A 16,506-nucleotide genomic window follows, 5' to 3' on the forward strand; every position below is an offset into this window, starting at 1 on the left:
TTCTTTTGATCGTTTCTTCTGAGGTTGCATGGGCCACAATTTCTGCACCACTGTTCGATTGATTTTCTCATCCCGACCCAATAAAATCTTTCTCTTAGAAGTACTTCTAACTTTTTCCAACCGAAGTGACCAGCACCATTATGGTAAGCTTCGAGGACCATCTTGACATCTTGTTTAGGCACGATAATCTGCCAAACCAATTCATGTGTTTTCGGATTGGTGTACCTTCTACAGAGCTTCCCTTGATACAGGAACATTTTGCCTCTCTCTTTCCAGAGTTGATGCGTCTCTTCAGGGGCATCCTCATCGGGATATGCACTTTGCTCAGTTAACAGTTCCTTCACCAACTTCACAGCCGGATTGCTGTCTTGGGTGTCAGCCCGTCTATGGTGTGCTAACGGATTAAAATTCACCTCTTGTTGTTTCTGATAGGTACTTGACTGATGATGTTTTGCCTTGGGATGATGGAAGGCTGGTAGTTCAATTTCTTCAAGCTCCCCCGTTTCTTCTTCTACATCTCTCAAGTGTGGCATCTGGGATAGGGCATCGGCATTTCCATTCTTGCGACTTGCTCGATACTTGATCTTGAAGTTGTAATTAGATAACCGGGCTATCCATTGCTGTTCTAACGCACCTAATTTGGCTGTGTCCAGGTGGGTCAACGGATTGTTGTCAGTATAGACAATAAATTCTGCAGCAGCCAGATAGTGTTTGAAACGTTCAGTCACAGCCCAAACTACTGCCAGTAGTTCCAATTTGAAGGAGCTATAATTTTCTGGATTTCTTTCAGTAGGCCGGAGCTTTCTACTAGCAAAGGCGATAACTTTCTCCCGACCTTCTTGCTTTTGTGACAGCACCGCTCCTAGTCCCACATTACTGGCATCGGTGTAGAGGATGAAAGGTTGATGGTAATCTGGGTATGCCAGAACCTCTTCCCCGGTTAGTGCCTTCTTTAGTTGTTCAAAGGAGTCTTCCCTTTCGTCGTTCCACTGGAAAGGAGGGTTTCGGTTTGAAGGTTTCTTCATCTGCCATACCAAGGCGTCTTGCAAGGGTGCTGCCAACTTGGTAAATCCTTTTATAAATCTGTGATAGTAACCCACCAATCCCAGGAATTGCCTCACTTCTTTTGCGCTGGTAGGTCTCGGCCAATCCCTTATGGCGGTTATTTTCTCGGGATCCGGTGCTACTCCCTCCGAACTCACGATGTGTCCCAGGTACTGTACCTTTGGCTTGAGAAGGTGACATTTGGATGGCTTGATTTTCATGCCATACCTGGATAAGGCTTCGAACACTTCTGCCAGGTCTTTTAAGTGTTGTTCGTAAGTCTTTGAGTAGACGATCACATCATCTAGGTACAGGAGGACGGTCTCGAAGTTCTTGTGTCCGAGGCAGCATTCCATCAGCCGCTGGAAGGTACCGGATGCATTGCAGAGTCCGAACGGCATGCGATTAAATTCACTTAGACCCATTGGTGTGATGAATGCCGTCTTTTCCTTATCTCTCTCAGCCACAGGGACTTGCCAATACCCGCTTGTTAAGTCTAAGGTGGAAAAATAATTAGCAGATTTCAAAGCGGTCAAGGACTCTTCTATCCTAGGCAAGGGGTAGGCGTCTTTATGGGTGATGTTATTAATCTGCCGGTAGTCTACGCACATTCTCATGGTTCCGTCTTTTTTTTTGACAATCACTAGAGGGGCCGCCCAGGGGCTACAGCTGTCTCTTATTACCCCGGCCTGTTTCATCTCCCTCAGCATATCTTTTGCACATTGATAGTGAGCGGGCGGTATGGGTCTATATCTTTCTTTTATTGGGGGATGGTCACCGGTGGGGATTGTGTGTTCTACCCCTTCTATCCGTCCGAAGTCCAATGGGTGTTTACTGAAGACTTGTTCATATTCCGTCACTAGCCTATACACCCCTTGTTTTTGATGGGTAGGTGTTGAATTTATGCCCACGTGTAGCTGTTGGCACCAATCCTCCAATTCTCCATCTGAGCCGTTGAATTCCACCTGACAGGTTGGTTCTAAGGGCTCAATGGTTGTGATGGCATTGTTGTCAACAGTATATAGCTTTGCCACTGTAGCATACCTTGGCAAAGTGACCTCTTCCTCTCCACAGTTCAAAAGTCGTACCGGCACTCGTCCCCGGTGTACCTCGACTACCCCTCGTGCTGTGATTATAGTGGGCCTGCTGTCGGTGTACACTGGTTCTATTAAGGCTTGATAATCTCGTCCCTTAGTACCAATGGCTGCTCTACACCATACCAGCATTTCTGTTTTTGGTGGGATTACAATAGACGTTGGATCACTTACCCTCACACTGCCGATTTCTCCACCTGCAACTTCTACCTGTTGCCTTAACATCAATACTTTTATTTCCCTCCGGAGAACTCTCTGCTGGCAGGATTGGGCAGTTTCAGCAATTTGCTGTAAGACAGAAATAACATCGGAAAAGCAGTTCTCTAACACATTCATTCCTATCAATACAGTTGGTTCACAGTTCCGCCGGTCAACATCAACAACAATTATACCCTGTTTCTTCAATTCTACTTTACCAATCTTTATGGTCATCTCCCTGAATCCTAGTTTCGGTACCAACTTACCATTACTGGCCCATATATCTAGTTCAACATCAGAGGGCCCTTTATCAATATCTGCATCAGCCCAGTACCTCTTATAAAGGATATACGGTATAGATGAAATCTGGGAACCTGTGTCCAGGAAAGCGTTGAGGGGAATTCCGTCCAGCACGATAGGGATAATGGGTCGTCCTCCGATGTACCTGTCGTGCCAGGGTGTTGGGCCTTGAAAGTTCATTCCTGCGAAGCGGCCCGCATTCCCAGGGGATTCCCGTTTAAATCACAATCTCGTGCAAAGTGGCCTGGCTGCTGGCAACGGCGGCAAATGGGCTGTCCATCCGGTTGGTAGCGGTCGCGGGGTCGTCCTCTCCATGTCGGGTATCTCCGGGGTCTCATTAATGGAACATCCTCTCTACGGTTTGCCAACTCCATCTTGGGTCCTCTCATCTCCTGCATGGTTTTAGCCATTGAAGCAACAACATCAGTTAAAGAGTCAAGCTTTTGTTGAAGAGCCTCATTATTACTGGGCCCCAGGGGCTTAGCAATGGCCCCGGACATAGCTGATGTCACTGGCACTCCCTGTTGTTGAGGTGCCTCTGCCATGGGTTGTGCAGGATCCTGATCCCGAGGTGCCTCTGCCAGCTGGAGACGTATAGCGCTCTCTTTTAATTGGGCAAATGTCAATTCAGGGTTCTTAAAAACAAGCATGCTCACATGCCCCCGGTGAGAAGGGGTGTAGAGTCCCTCAATAAATTGATCTCTTAGCAGTTTATCCGCTCCGGTGTTAAAAATGGGTTCAGCCAGTGTAAGTGATTTAAGGGCTTCCTGCAGGTTTAAGGCAAAGTCTCTCACGCCCTCATTAGCTTTTTGTTTGCAATTAAAGAATCGTACTTTAGCTTTGCTGCTGGCAGTGTTTTCAAATGTAGCTTTTAATCCAGCAAATATGCGTTCAACAGTGCCTTTTAGATCAGCTGCCCATGCTGTGACTTCTCGCTTAGCATGGCCACTTAACTGCATCATTAGGAGACTAACACGCTGAACTTCACCCACGGGGAACATGTCAAAATGGGCCAGCATCTTTTCTCTGAAATCGTCAAGGGTATTAGGCTCACCTTCATACATTGGAAGCCACGGGCCACCCGGGGTATATGGCATCAGCACCGGCATGATGGGCGCCATTCCTTGCACCGCTGCACTGCCGGACTCTCTATTGACACTCTGTCTTTCAGCTGCATTAGCGTCGCCGGGTGCTGCGGCGTCTCCGTGCTGCGACATACTGTGCCCCCTTAGTTAATCCGGACCCTTCCGGTCCTCCGCTTCCGTCGGGATAGTGTAGATTCGTTCCGCTGTGCAGCAGGATTGGTTTTCCCCTTGCTCTGACGTCAGAGCGCTCAGCTTGGTGCCGCCCACAATGACACGCCCCCTGCTGCTCCCGCCCGCCGCGCGCTCTGTAATGGCGGATTCTGAAGTTTTTCAGTCAGACTGGGGCTCAGGTAATGGCGTAGCTCAATTAACAGTCTCGTGCCTAACGGTTATGAGGTGATTACCTCAGGGGATGGCGGCCATCTTTACTCCATTATAACCAATGGGGAAAAGTCACTTTCAATAGTTTTTCATGGGAAATGGAATTTTCTTTAATAAAGTCAATTTTCAAGATTTTTCATCCAAGTTTTCACAGTTTTGGGCTCCAATCACGGCACACAATACCCGGTATACGGGCTGGCTAAATCCTGTTCGTGACGCCAATTGTGACGCCCAAGAGACCTGGATACCCAGCACCGGACCAATGGGGTCTGTCTCTTAAGCGGGATGTCACGGGTGGCTTGACCCGGTGCTGTGGCCTCAGGCAATGCACAGTGTGAGGGGTATCGTGAGGGGACAGGCACTTACTTGATCAGCAGCAGGTTCTCCCAGCGGTGACGATCCCGATCCTGGATAGATGGCTATTGTCCAAATGAAAGACTGAGGCACTGAAACGTTTAACCAGTTTACTTTAACAAAAATGGATTTACAACCAGTCCTGTCACCGGAGTCTGTATGGGAACTCTGAGTTACTTTGACCCTGCCGGGGTCTTCGCCTCTTATTGTACGCAGTTTCTATGTGGCCCTGCTGCTGTATGTGAACTGGCTGCTGGCCCAATCTGTCCCCTCCGGGTCCTGGTTCGACGAGCAACCCGAGTCCTTTTATCAGCTTACTCCCTCCGGGAGTACCGCTGAACTCTGTGTCTGTTGCTGCGTCCGGCCCTAGTGAAGCTGATATCACCTCACGTTTTACCGGTTGCTGTATTATATATAATGAATACAGCCACGGATCCGGTATCCGTCTTTGCGCCTGTTCTGGGTAGTGATTGATGCTACCCGGTTCTCACAATGTCCTTTTTCTCTGTCCCTCTTCTCCTCAGGCCGGTGATTTAGGCCAGGAAACAGTCACAGGGCTGTTAGAAATTCAGCTGTATGACCTCTCACTTTCAGCTCCTTAGCCCAACTGCCAGTTCTTCTCTCAGACCAGAATGGATCAAGGGGAGTCTCTGGAGCTCCCCCTTCTGGCCGGAGGTGGTAGTGCAGTTTTGCTATCTTAGTACTTGTATTTAGTGTCAGTAACTATTTTTGTGGCAAATACCCCTAGGGGTGCCACATTATTCTCCCATATCAAGGTATTAGAAGTAGATAAGATCCATTTAGTATTCACTTTAATGCTAAAGTGTGTTCCTGTATCTATTCATAGCTTATACGTGTTTTATCAATTGTATTTATTTATTTTACTCAATTTTAGAGCACCATTAATTTCCACTCCACTTTATGTACATCATCATCATCATCCCCACAGGGGCCCATGTTCTAAATTCCCTACCATATTTCTTTGGAGTGTGGGAGGAAATCATAGTGTGTATTATTATTTATATACTGTTTTGGATAATGTCAGATAGGAATAGCTCACAGATTGTTGTGGAGCATTTAGCTCACCTACCATATTCAGTGATGTATTAGTAAAACTATGTGCCATGGAATGATTTAGATATAAAAAGAGCGAATATTTTTCACCACCATAGTAGTTAGTGTAGTGTCACAACTAACAGATATTTACTGGAGCATCTTTGGGCGGGAGCTACTATTGATTGATGCCTTTTGGGGCTATGATGAAGAGACCTGGTTCCGTAATCGGGAGATCACAAAGATGAAGGAGAGGATCCCTACCGGTACACAACTGAAGCAGTCTGAAGTGATCTAAGCTTGGCTACTTTCCAACATTAGGGCTAAACTTACGGTTTTACCCCAGTGCCATTATGTCTCACTGATGTGTCAGTGCGATAGGCATGAAAGTCCCAGTAAACATCTTTTCCAGTTAACCTGTTTCCGTGACTCATTCCTAGCCTCCATTCATTAGCGGGGTCATGTCTTCCCCCACCCAGGTGACCATAGGTTTACTACAACACCTAAAGTGCTTACAGCTACTCAGGAGAGGCTCCGTGTACAACTCTGATCCTAAACTCATGTTATTTGGACGGACCACAGAGAAGACATTTTTACTTCTCTTTATTACTTGCCTGTTTTTTTTAACTGCAATGTTTTATTAATGATTAGAACAACTTGAAGGTGGCAGGAGTTGCAGTCATACCCCAGGTCTCTGTGCCGATTTTTATTTTTAAAAGACATAAGAAGGATTTTTTTTCCAGTAAACTAAATTTCTTCCAGTTTAGTTTGTGATAATTATAGGGTCTCTTTGATACAGCTATAATTTGTTTGCTTGCAATAGAAAACTTAAGCTAACTACAAAATTAGATCGTGCAGCCAGATGCTCTCCATGCTTAGATTTAATCACACATATCACTTCACGAAACATTATCTGCAACTATTCGACTTTCTGCTATTTTCTATCTGACATCACCAAACCTCTGACTTCTTTCCTCTCATTTTACACATTATAGGTAATAGAAAAAGTTTTAGGTAAATTGGAACATTATTTTTTCAGAATACATTCTTTTAATTGCACTTTTCCACTTGAATGGGTATAACATGTTCTATCTATCTATCTATCTATCTATCTATCTATCTATCTATCTATCTATCTATCTATCTATCTATCTATCTATCTATCTATCACACTTGCGGACAGTAAATAGCATTTCAAGCTACCGGTACTTTCATTGTGTTAAGACAGGGTTAGAAAGTAAAGACCCGCAACAGAAGCTATGGGAGAGTGGTGAGTGTTACGGATCTGCAAGACAGGACTAAGGTAGAAGGGGGAAAACTGACCCCGCACTATGACTAGGCTGAAACCCTACGATGGAGTGGGCGACCCACTCCCTGCGAATAAACTCACTGACGATCCTAGGTTAAACTCGAGCGAAGACCTACAGATAAGGGGAACGGGTTCCCTAAAAGAACTAAGGACTGGGTACATAGAAAACAAACAGAAGGCTGCAGAAACCAATAGAAAAGAGAAAACAAGGCTAGCAGAACCAGAGGTACCAGCACTGCACAAATAACACACACAGAAGACAAAGCAAAGCACCAAGCTAGAGCTCAAGCAGATTAACACTGTTGTCCAGAAAGGACTGGGGGGCAGGTGCTGGTTAACAGTGAAACAAACCGCTGACCCAAGACAAACCCCACCCCAGATTAAAAAGACCAGGAGCCTGACCGCCACAAGAAAATGGCGGATAGTCACAAACTAAACAGATTCTAACAGTGAGGGTATTACTTCTTTCATCTTTTTTTTTTACCAATTTATACTCTTTCAAAAATATTTTTTTTCACCCGAACAATCCATTGAAGTGTTATATATATATATAGAAAGATAATTGGTCAACGCTAAAGGAGTTGTCTCAACTTCATAAATGGGTAAAATTGCACAGTGCTTTTAAAAAGAAGCAACTTTGTAATTTACATCTTATTAAAATTCTTCTGTGTAATCAAGCATGGAGGGAGATATAATAGTATGGATTACTGCTCTCTGCCTAGGTTACTGGCCAACAGTCTGCAGTCTTTCGGAGATGACCAATTTCCTAGGCAAAGCATGCTCTTGCAAACTGTTTGCTATACAGCTTGCAAGTGAAGTTCGGAAGCTGGCAGAATCTGTCCAACTTCATTGCCTCTACACTCCTCCGATTTGCAGAGGTAACAATGTTCTTGTTTGCAGGATGGGATAACACAACCATGTCGCTGATTTGAGCTGTTAGTGTTCAAAACCACACCACAACCCCTCTCCTTCCCAGCAAGCAGGAAACTGGGAGACAGAGGAGTGGTGCATGCTGGAAGAAAGAAGTGTAGACAATTTCTTTAAAGATTCTTTTTAAAGGGAATCTGTCAACAAATTTTTGCAATTTAATCTGAGAGCAGCACTATATAGGTTCAAATGAGCCTGATTCCAGCAATGTGTCACTTACTGGACTGTGTGTTATAGTTTCAATACAATCAGTGTTTTATTAGCAGGAGATTTTCACCGTAGGACTATTTGTCATGTGCATGCCAGTCAGGCTAATTACAGAAAACCTGCCCCCACCACTGATTGGACGTTTGCTGACAATTTACAGTGTACAAGAAAGCTGCCAATCAGAGGTGTGGGCGGGGTTATGCACAGCTCAGCGTTTTTACCATTGCTACATCGTTGGAATCAGGCCCTATTTTATGCTGCTGTAGTAAAAACCTGCTGACAGATTCCCTTTAGTTTTTCATATGAAATGGGCTGAAAATTTATGGCCATGACCGACTTTCATTAATTTTATGTGCATTCATGAATTTTTTCTTTATAATAAAAACACATTCTTTTTATATTTGTTTCAAAGACACAAAAAAACAACAAATATCTATGATAGGAAAGATGACAATAGAATACGATCCATCACAGACCAGGCCCATGAGAAATTATCCTTGTATATTCTTCTAAATGCATGAAAATGATAAGTATTTAATTATTTAGGCTTTTCAAAGTTTGCCGTGCAACGCTGAGTTGTCTTCGTAATTCAAAACCAATGAGGAAACGAAAAACATTTATCCTTTTGAAAACACTAAATGAAACACGTTTTCTCCTCTGTTAGCTCATTTCACGGTAACGCAGCTTCATATGTTACAAATTTAAATTGACTCAAATAATGGGGCAAGAAAATGAAAAGAATGTTATTTTGAGAACTGAAAAAAAAAAATCAAAGTGAAAGAAAAACATAGCTTAGCTAATGGGTGCTATATACAGTTGAAACCAGAAGTTTACGTACACTGTATAAAAAGACACATTTGCATGTTTTTCTCAATATCTGACATGAAATCAGAATAAACCTTTCCTGTTTTGGATCAATTAGGATTACCATCATTATTAATATTTGCTAAATGCCAGAATAATGAGATTGAGAACGTTTTAAGGCATTTCTGTAGACATTACTGTCTGTCGACAATAGATTTGGTAAGTTGAATCTTTCGTAATACCTTGCCCAGGCATAATACAGAGAATAGCCCGATCATTAATATTTGAAGCTTCAGTTATCTAAAACATTATAAATTGTACTGAGAAATACATATTGTGAGTTTAAGGCACAGGAGAGGCTGCAGACTGTGCACCCTGTAGAAGCACGCATGTCACATGCGATGATGCTCTTGGAAAGAACAGCCTAAACCTTTGGTGACATAGCCTACCGAGGTATCTAGTAAATCGCTTCATGGTTAAATAGTGAAGGGGAATGGAGAAGGTTTTTGAGTTATGGATAGAAAGAGACAGAAGAGAGAGTAAGTGAAAAAAGAGATCAGTAAGGGAGAGAAAACATTACTCATCCTTCCATCAAAGATAACTAGTGGAATTGAGCGAATTTTTCAAAATTCGGCTCCGATTACGATCGGCGGCGAATATTGTTTATGCAATATTGGTCAAACACGCCGGGAACTTCATTAGGTTCAATGGGAGTAGAAATTACCGAATATGTTCGAAACCGATCATCAAACATAAATTTGGCACAAACAGGGTACCAAAATGGCTAATTCAGATTCGGTGACCGAATGCGCTAAACTCTAATAACTAGTTAGAAACAGCTTCATCTTAGTCATATCCTGTTTAAAAGTGCATGACAGAACTGGATGCCTACAAAGTCTTAAGGTACCGTCACATTTAGCGACGCTGCAGCGATCTAGACAACGATCCCGATCGCTGCAGCGTCGCTGTGTGGTCGCTGGAGAGCTGTCACACAGACAGCTCTCCAGCGACCAACTATGCGAAGTCCATTGGTAACCAGGGTAAACATCGGGTTACTAAGCGCAGGGCCGCGCTTAGTAACCCATTGTTTACCCTGGTTACCAGCGTAAACGTAAAAAAAAAACAAACACTACATACTTACATTCCGGTGTCTGTCCCCCGGCACTGTGCTTCTCTGCACTGACTGTGAGCGCCGGCCGGAAAGCACAGCGGTGACGTCACCGCTGTGCTCTGCTTTCCGGCCAGCGCTTACACAGTGCAGAGAAGCACAGCGCCGGGGGACAGACACCGGAATATAAGTATGTAGTGTTTTTTTTTTTTTACATTTATGCTGGTAACCAGGGTAAACATCGGGTTACTAAGCGCGGCCCTGCGCTTAGTAACCCAATGTTTACCCTGGTTACCAGTGAAGACATCGCTGAATCGGCGTCACACACGCCGATTCAGCGATGTCTGCGGGAGTCCAGCGACGAAATAAAGTTCTGGACTTTCTGCGCCGACCAACGATGGCACAGCAGGATCCTGATCGCTGCTGCCTGTCAAACTCAACGATATCGCTATCCAGGACGCTGCAACGTCACGGATCGCTAGCGATATCGTTCAGTGTGAAGGTACCTTTAGGCTTCAATTCATCATCATTTTTCATGTTGGTCTTGATGATTGGCAGAGGCTGTGGGGTGGGGGGAGACCACCTGATTCATTAATAGGTACCTGTCTGTGAATGAATTAGGTGAAGCCCAAAGTGACATTAGCCTCTGTGTGTGCCTTGCCACAAATCTAACTCTAGTCAGGGACCGAAGTAAGATTTGTAATAACCCATGGTATACATTACTCCTTGTAGGGGTGGTGCCCAATTTGGGGTCCAATCCTTACTCAACTATCTAAATCATTAAAAACCCCAAAGGGGAGTATTATGTAACCGACACCAGTAAAAGAGAAAACTACCCCTATCACAATAATCTTTATTAATTCATCGAACACGGATAATACCAAAAATTTTAAAAAATTCATTAAAAAAACCCAAAATAAGAGAAATATCAGCCCAGGAATCTGGGCAGTGGCCCATGAAGGGAGAAGAAAAAACAGTGATATGCCCTTCCTGTCCCTAGTAGGCCTAAAGATCTGATAGCCTTCCTATCAGCGGAGGTTGGCACCCTAAAGTTTATTTGCTGCAATCCAAAATAGTGCAATGCATTAATACAATTTTTGACCTTTCGGTCAACCATTTAGACTTTCAGCAGAAACGTTGCAGATTGCATCCGCAGCGCCTACAGGTGTTCCCTTCTCTCTTGTAATCTGCAGCCTTTCTGATGAAGTTCTGGATGATAGACCAAAACGTCAAAAATTGTTATAATATGTTGCACTATGTTGGATTTCACCAAATTAACTTTCTTCAGTACTGCATAGAGACGAGTGCTGAGTTTTTCATATTATTGAAGTAAAATTTGAATAAAGAATATAGAATATCACCACTCGCCATGATATTGACGAGCAAGAGTCACCATGCCCTATCATGGCCCTGTCCTGCCATAGTTCCTCACTTTATCCCAGCTGTACAAAAATGGTGTACAAAATGCAAAAAGTCACAACATTTCTGAGAAGCCTCGCTGTCACGCCGTTAACGGCGATAAAGGGGCAGGACAGCGTACTGGGACCCGCACCTGTCCCTGCCACTATAATGGGGCCCTGGCTTTTCCTTATCTCAGGGGTACCTATGATGGTTAGGAGCCTGAGCCACCAGCGTATCCCTGTCTCCTGTGCAGTCCCAATCAGTGGCCCCCTCTCCTCCCAAGGGAGGTGGATTGCACCAGTGTAACAATACAACATGTTTATGTCTTTTTTCGGCCTTACTAACTATGTAATATTGAACAATATTGTATCATACAATTATTAGGTTCTGTAGAAGGACGTAGATCTGGGTATTTATTATAATGGAATATAGGCTGAACTGGATGGACAAATGTCTTTTTTCGGCCTTACTAACTATGTAACAAATAACAGGGTATACAGACAAGGTTACTAAAAGTCTCAAACTCACCAAATGCTCACACAACCACAGAGGAAACACAGAAGGGAAGAGAAGGAATAAACTAGGAAGGAAAAAAGGTTTAACATGCAACCTAAACTGCAGACACCAATCTCTGTAAATAAACCTCCAACTCCAACACTACGCTCCTTCAACCTCCAAGCCAGGCAGTAGAACTGATCACTGACAATAGCTGAAGTCAGGACTGGGTCTATATAGAGGATCAGATTACAAAATCCACTTCAGCTGAGAGACCCAGCTCTCAACAACTCAGCAATAAGGTTAACTCCTGCACTGCTGGCACAAAGCAGCCAGGTCAGAATACAGGTGAAGAGCTTCTGTTCACTGTGTGTGAACGAGGCCCAGAGCGCTGCGGTTCTCTGGAACCTCTCTGTTGCGGTAGCCCCGTGACACTCACACTCCATAACAATTTTGCTACTTTTTAAAGCTTCGAAAATGTATAGATAAATCTTTACATGTCTTAGGACCTCAGCTATGTCTCCCCTCATTTTCCTCGCTGTCCCGTAACTCACTTTAAGGGAACTGGCTGTGGTCGGAGCTTCCCCTCCCTGCCCTGAATGTAGTGAGGCAAATTATTTCTAAGCTCTTCCTTGGCTATGAAGATAAGGTTTCAACTAACCACAAACCAAAAAAAAGGGATCAGATGGAGGCTAACCATGCCACCCTGCAAAAGTATTCTCTGCATGATTTCTACAAGGCTGGTTCAGAATCGTGTAGAAAATGCTGCAGACTAGCAAGCAGTAAGGACTACTATTTTTCATTTGTCCACTACTAGGACAACCCCTTGATCTAAATGTTTGGCGCTGATAAAATAAAAAAGCCAATACTCACCTCCTGTGCTAGTGACGTCCTGGTAGTGGGCAACCTCTTTTATATTCATTTCTATGCTTAGTGTTCTTTTAAAATAGTGAGAAAAACTTGACACTCGGTTTTGCAGTGTTTATGCCACCAACAAAGCTCTGGTCCTCCATGCCCATGTTCGGTTACCGATATTTTCTTCTATGATCCATCACTCCATTCCAGTGCCGAGGCCAATCTGAGGTCTGTTACTGTCCTCATGTGGTCATATTGGGTGGTGGGGGCAATAGCATTCCTCAGGTTGGTCTCAATGCTGAGTGGAACGACGGACGAAAAGTAGACTGGCGTCAAACGATGGCACCGAGGAATAAAGCTGCAGGGCAAAATAGATGAATATAATCCTTTTTTAATTTTAATCCTTTTCTGGCACAATGGTGAACGGCTAGACCCCATTTTGCAAGATTCATGACAATCAAATCCTGAAATATTCAACAAATATTAATTTGGGGGAAAATTCTGAACCAGCCTGTTTTGTTGAGAATCATTTGGCTCATCTGTCATTCCTAAGCACTGGTCCATTGTTAGTAAAAATACGCTGTCAGATCGAGATGAATGTTCGGACAGAGAGTCCTAACCAGACACATTTTTAACTGCTGTGACAACCTGTGTCGTATAATATTGATGTAACCTCTGCTCAATATGATGTTCCAAGTGAAGAATGAAGCTGCACCTCTGGGGTGACAGACACCCTTAATCAATGTGCTTCTTCCTAATTAAATAGAATTATCCGTCATATATACCCTTCATGTGTACAGTATATAGAGAATTCAGGGGGTTGTTTCTCCTTGCTGGGTTTCTTGTTGAACTAATGATCTGACACTTGTCTAGAAGTCGACTTTCATACAATACTTTCCCCCAAACTATTATATTTTAGCATTACAGATTTAATCTTCCACACCTCCAAAGTGTACCTATTCTCTAAATTACATTACTATCCATAGAAGTAAAGTACCACCCCTTCCCTTTTTCCTCCTTGAATTACAAGTGGTGAAACATACATAAAGGAATACTGTAAGTCAGCAGATTTTGGCTAGAGTCTTCTGCAAAGACCTGACTCCAGCGATGTATCACTTACTTGGCTGCCTGCTGTAGTTTTGATAACATCCCTGTTTAATCAGCAAGAGATCTACCAGTTCTCTGAATGCTGAACTGTGTATAACCCCTCCCACACTACTGATTGGCAGCACTGTGCATAGGCAGAAAGCTGCCAATTAATGATTGAGTCAGGGTTATACAAAGCTCTTATGGAGGACTACATGGCAGCAGGTTGACTAGCGATAATCTTCTGATACAACAGTGATTTTATCAAAACTACAACAAGCAGCCCATCACTGGAATCAAAGTCTCTGTCTCTCCAAGATATTGCTCCCAGATTAGGTGGCAAGAAATTGGTTATCCTTTTTAATGCAGACTTGTATCAGACTCCTCTGTGCTTCCCTATATGATGCTGTGCCTAATACTACTGTACATAAGAATTTCCGCTGTGGTGCCAAGTACAGCCATTTGTATGGACGTTGTCCTGTGTCTAATACATCAATGAAGGGGCCATGGTGCTCCATCACGTATCACTAGCTCCCTGTTTTGTTGATTTATGGAGGATCCAGGGTTCAGACACTCCATAACCACACAATGATGACCTATAAAAAAGGTACATCAACAATGTGAGTTCCAGTTATGCTCCTTTATGTCTAAAAGTTATTGCATAACTAAAAAAGCAACCAGTTCCCTGAAAAGCTTGGGTGGTCTTTACCATTCTTTGTTTACTTCCATGCAGCTATAATGTCACATACAAACAGTGCTGCAGCCAACCATTGACCACAGTAGTTTTGTGCTATACATTCAAGCATCACCGTAGCCACTGATTGGCTGTAGCAGTCATGTGTACGTGTGGCACCCCTAGGGGTATTTGCCACAAAAATAGTTACTGACAGTAAATACAAATACTAAAATAGCAAGACTGCACTACCACCTCCGGCCAGAAGGGGGAGCTCCAGAGACTCCCCTTGATCCATTCTGGTCTGAGAGAAGAAATGGCAGTTGGGCCAAGGAGCTGAAAGTGAGAGGTCATACAGTTGAATCTCTAACAGCCCTATGACGGTTTCCATGCCTAAATCACTGGCCTGAGGAGAAGAGGGATAGAGAAAAAGGACATTGTGAGAACCGGGTAGCATTAATCACTACCCAGAACAGGCGCAAAGACGGATACCGGATCCGTGGCTGTATTCATTATATATAGTACAGCAACCGGAAAAACGTGAGGTGATATCAGCTTCACTAGGGCCGGACGCAGCAACAGACACAGAGTTCAGCGGTACTCCCAGAGGGGGTAAACCGATAAAAGGACTCGGGTTGCCCGTCGAACCAGGACCAGGACCCGGAGGGGACAGATTGGGCCGGCAGCCAGTTCACATACAGCAGCAGGGCCACACAGAAATTGCGCACAATAAGAGGCGAAGACCCCGGCAGGGTCAAAGTAACTCAGAGTTCCCATACAGACTCCGGTGACAGGACTGGTTGTAAATCCTTTTATGTTAAAGTAAACTGGTTAAACGTTTCAGTGCCTCAGTCTTTCATTTGGACAATAGCCATCTATCCAGGATCAGGATCGTCACCGCTGGGAGAACCTGCTGCTGATCAAGTAAGTGCCTGTTCCCTCATGATACCCCTTACACTGTGCATTGCCTGAGGCCACAGCACCGGGTCAAGCCACCCGTGACATCCCCCTCAAGAGACAGACTCCATTGGTCCGGTGCTGGGTATCCCGGTCTCCTGGGCGTCACATTTGGCGTCACGAACAGGATTCAGCCAGCCCGTATACCGGGTATTGTGTGCCATGATTGGAGTCCAAAATTGTGAAAACTTGGATGAAAAATCTTGAAAATTGACTTTATTAAAGAAAATTCCATTTCCCATTGAAAACTATTGAAAGTGACTTTTCCCCATTGGTTATAATGGAGTAAAGATGGCCGCCATCCCCTGAGGTAATCACCTCATAACCGTTAGGCACGAGACTGTTAATTGAGCTACGCCATCACCTGAGCCCCAGTCTAACTGAAAAACTTCAGAATCCGCCATTACAGAGCGCGCGGCGGGTGGGAGCAGCAGGGGGCGTGTCATTGTGGGCGGCACCAAGCTGAGCGCTCTGACGTCAGAGCAAGGGGAAAATCGATCCTGCTGCATAGCGGAACGAATCTACACTATCCCGACGGAAGCGGAGGACCGGAAGGGTCCGGATTAACTAAGGGGGCACAGTATGTCGCAGCACGGAGACGCCGCAGCACCCGGCGACGCTAATGCAGCTGAAAGACAGAGTGTCGATAGAGAGTCCGGTAGCGCAGCGGCGCAAGGAATGGCGCCCATCATGCCGGTGCTGATGCCATATACCCCGGGTGGTCCATGGCTTCCAATGTATGAAGGTGAGCCTAATACCCTTGACGATTTCAGAGAAATGATGCTGGCCCATTTTGACATGTTCCCCGTGGGTGAAGTTCAGCGTGTTAGTCTCCTGATGATGCAGTTAAGTGGCCATGCTAAGCGAGAAGTCACAGCATGGGCAGCTGATCTAAAAGGCACTGTTGAACGCATATTTGCTGGATTAAAAGCTACATTTGAAACCACTGCCAGCAGCAAAGCTAAAGTACGATTCTTTAATTGCAAACAAAAAGTTAATGAGTGCGTGAGAGACTTTGCCTTAAACCTGCAGGAAGCCCTTAAATCACTTACACTGGCTGAACCCATTTTTAACACCGGAGCGGATAAACTGCTAAGAGATCAATTTATTGAGGGACTCTACACCCCTTCTCACCGGGGGCATGTGAGCATGCTTGTTTTTAAGAACTCTGAATT

This window comes from Ranitomeya imitator, chromosome 7 (assembly GCF_032444005.1).
Source record: "Ranitomeya imitator isolate aRanImi1 chromosome 7, aRanImi1.pri, whole genome shotgun sequence".
Classification (NCBI taxonomy): Eukaryota; Metazoa; Chordata; class Amphibia; order Anura; family Dendrobatidae; genus Ranitomeya; species Ranitomeya imitator.